Here is a 3,964-nt window from a genome sequence, read left to right as displayed (position 1 = left end):
ATAAAGTTGTAAGTATTTAAAATCCGTGTCCTGTCTCTGTGACTTTATCTCATCTGCAAATACTTTCCCCATATCTACTGAACACCCACCATGTGCCAGCCACAGTGTTAAGCGCTGTAATACAGCAGTGACTGGAACAGGGATAGTCCTGTCCCATGCAGCTCGCTCAGGAGGCAGAGCAACCAGTCAATGGGCAAAGAGACAGGATAGTGGCAGATGTGGTAAGTGCCGAGAAGAGACGAGCTGACAAGAAGAAGAAGAACTGGGGTCTATGTGTGTGGGGTGTATGAGATATAGTGACCAGGGAAAGCTGGCAGAGGATGGGACACAGCCCTGTGGAAGGGGTTCAGGAGGCTTTTAGCCGAGGAGCAGCGGGCTGGGGCTTGGGGGCCAAATGGAATGGGACAGTGGTGAGGGGTCTAGGCATAGGAGAGGCCAGAGGGTTCATCATACAGGGGCTACCAGGCACCTGCTTTAGGAGGAAACCTCAAGTTTCCTGAGGGAAAGTTGCATTCTATTTGGAGAATGTTTTTCTCTTCCTAGTTCTGTTTTGGTCTCACAAAAGTAAACAGTTAGAGGAGGGGCGGGACATGGTTTAAATAACATCCAACTGGGAGTCCAGAAACTTGTGTTGGTCTCAGATCTGAGATCGTCTCTTGGAATCCCACTGTCTGCCTGCGAAGTGAGAAAGATAGATTTAATGTTTAATGTTCCTTTAGGGTGCTTCTAGCTTTAACAGTCTGGGTTTCTAGGCATAGTTATGGTTTAAACTTTGGTAGATGATTATTTGGTGTTAGTTTTGGTTCAGAGATGAAGGGGCTTCTCCTCATGCCTTTTCTGCAGGTAGAGGCAATGGGGAGAATGACTTCTTCAGGAGCCGATTATAGATTGACAGGGGTCCAGGGTGAAGGGTCCAGAGTGGGGGCGTGGACACAACTTCAGCACTTGATAGGACGTTCTGGTGGGAGGAGCTAGTCAGAAGAGCCCACTTAACATGATGAGCTAGATGGAGGTCTGGAAGGGATCGGGAAGGGTTCAGGTTGATGTCTAAGCTAGAAGTCAGCAACTGTAAGATCTTTGTAAAATTACACAAATTGCTGTCACATTCCTGGACTTGTCATTTTGGTTATTCATTCTGTTTTCCATTATAGCAATTGCCAGTGAAACCTTTCTAAGGAAAAGTTCCCATGGGTTGGTTTAGTGGTAAAGGACAACTTTCTCTACTTACAATACTCTTGACATCAGATGTGTAGGGTTTTTTCCCCCACGCCAACCAAATTTTCAGCTTTCTGGATACCAACTGGATGTCCTATAATTTAATTCCTTTCTGACGCTAAGTAGCTGGAATTAGCATCAGACTCCACAGGTTTAAGGGCTCAGTCCCACAAGGCTGCCCTCACTTCAGACATCATTCACAAGTAATGGGTCCCCAGGATATCCATGCTTCTGACCAACTTAGCTAGAGTCGAGGGTTCCCACAATCCCTCCTCAGGGTTGATAATTTGCTGGAATGACTCACAAAACTCAGGGAAATATTTACTTATGCTTACTGGTTTAGAGATATAGAGGATGAGGACCAGAAATGTTCTGAGTTCAGGAGCTTCTGTCCTCGTGAAGTTGGAATGAATGTGTTCACCAACCAGGAAGCTCTCCAAATTCTGTAGTTTAGGGATTTTTATGGAGGCTTCCTTAGTAGACATGATGAGTTGTTAACTCAATTTCCAACCCCCTCCACTCCCAGAGAATGGGGGTGGGGAATGGGGCTGGAAGTTCCAAACTTCTAATCATGGCTTGGTTTTTCTGGTCATCAGCTCCCATTCAGGGGCCACCCAGAAGATCACCAAGTGTCACCTCATTAGAGAAAAAGACACTTCAATTACCCAGGAAATTCCAAGGGTTTTAAGAGTTCTGTGTCAGGAAGGAGGGGGGCAGAAATTTTATATATTTATATATATATATATATATATATATATATATATATATATATATATATATATATATATATATATCTTATTATGTCTCAGCAAATAAAAAAGGAAGGAGAGGAGGCTGGATTCCACCTCAGGAGAACTCCAGGTAAGGTAAGGGGGTAGCAACTTATACTGAAGCCATCTGGAGCAGACAAACCTGCCTGTCTTTTTAAGCTTTGGAGAAGGAAGCACTTTCCTAACTTTGTTGGCCTTTGAAGAGAGGCAGGAACAATTTGCTTTGCAATTCATCCTCAGGAGAGGAATGCTTTTTTGTCCCAGTAGAGAAAAAGCCTCAATAATTGTCAAAAGGTCTTGACTCCCTGGGCGGTGCTCCCCCTGCCCAACGAGCCCTGGCTGGCCCCAAATAGGCTGAGCTGGCAGGGCCAATGGTAGCATGTGTAATCCAGAGAGTCTTTCCATGTCCCCTTGGCTTGCACCCAGCCCTGTTGGGTGAGTCAGCCCTGAAGCCGGCAATCCTAGCAACAAATCCCAGAAGAGCTGAATGCCTCCCTTCAAGCTCTCCAGACACCACCAGATCACCTCCAGCCCATGGCAGTCTCAAGAGGATTGCAATGACATGGTCACTGCTCCCAATCATGGGGCTCCGCTAAGCTAGGCACTCAGCGCCCTGCCCTCTTGGTGCTCAGCTGGGAAGCCATTGCATGTTTTGTTCTCTGTTTGGTAAGTAACGTAAATCACATTCCAAACACTGGCCAGAATGTTGTTGAGGGAGATAAGAGTCCCTGGCTTCCAGAGGCATTCCAGGGAAGAAACAGAACTATGTGTTTCCAAAGGAGAGTGATTTTGGCAGAAAGGGCAAGATGGAGGGGAAGAGAGAAGGGAATCTCCTCATGAAATATCAGATTTGGGAAGATGGTGAATATATTGTCATGGTGAATGGTTGGAGGTTGACGAGATTTTAGCCACATCCTTACATTGGTTCCCCCCCGTCACACACACACCGTCCTTTCTTGGGACCACAATCCTAACAGTATACACAGGGGTTTAGGCCAGTCCTTTCTTGGACTTCTGATTAGCTGACCAGATGACCTCATGGGACTGGGCTTCTAGTCTCAACAGGGAGAACCCATCACTTCATCACTTCTACCATGGGCACTCCAGCAGATACTCCTGATGTGGTGGTGTTGGCATTGAGGATTTTGAGAAAAGAGCCTTTGAGAGGCGTAAAGAAATGGGAGGCACCAGGAGGATAACCTCTTGAAGAGCCTTTTTGGACTAAGTCTGCAATGCCCCAGGCAGCAGTTACACACAGCACCTAGTGTGGGGTCTGGGGCACAGGCAACTCTCAGTGAGTATTTCCAAGATGGAGGCTTCCATGGGGATGTACATCAAACCAAGAGGGATGACGGAGCCCAACTTCTTTGGAGCTGTGTGGGCACTGCTCTAATGTACAACCATGATCCCATTTGGTCTTCACAACCACCCTCTAAGGATTGATCAATCCACAGATGCTGTAACCAGGGTTTCAAAATGTGAAGTAACTTGCGCAAAGTTACCCTGGTGAGTGACAGGGCCAGGATTCAAGCTCAAGCTTGCTTCCTTCCAGAACTGGGCTCTTCACTACTCTGCTGTAAAATCCTTCTTAGCCTCTTGGTAAGGCAGGGACAATTACCTGGTCTTTTCTTTTTCCATGAAAGATTCCTTGGAATAACTTAGGAACATTTCCTTAAAGCAATGTTTTGTGATTTCCAAAGGCCCTATTAACACAATCCAAACTGGCCATGATCCCTATAATCTCTCCTAATAGAAAATCTATTTACTCAGTTGCTTTCTTGTATGCTTCCCAGTGGAGCTTCTTCTGAGGTTCGTAGGGCTGGCATTTGGCTTTTGGAACCACCCGGCCACCAAATGAACCTGGAGTTCAGAGGCCTTGGAAACCTCAGATGGTTTGAGCCACTTTGAGTGTCAAAGGGGCAGAAATGATGAGAAGTGAGTAAGACTCTGGCAATGGAGTCCAGCAACCCCCTTGACTC

This window comes from Hipposideros armiger, unplaced genomic scaffold, assembly GCF_001890085.2.
Source record: "Hipposideros armiger isolate ML-2016 unplaced genomic scaffold, ASM189008v1 scaffold_330, whole genome shotgun sequence".
NCBI classification, from domain to species: Eukaryota; Metazoa; Chordata; class Mammalia; order Chiroptera; family Hipposideridae; genus Hipposideros; species Hipposideros armiger.
This window is presented reverse-complemented; position numbering follows the sequence as displayed.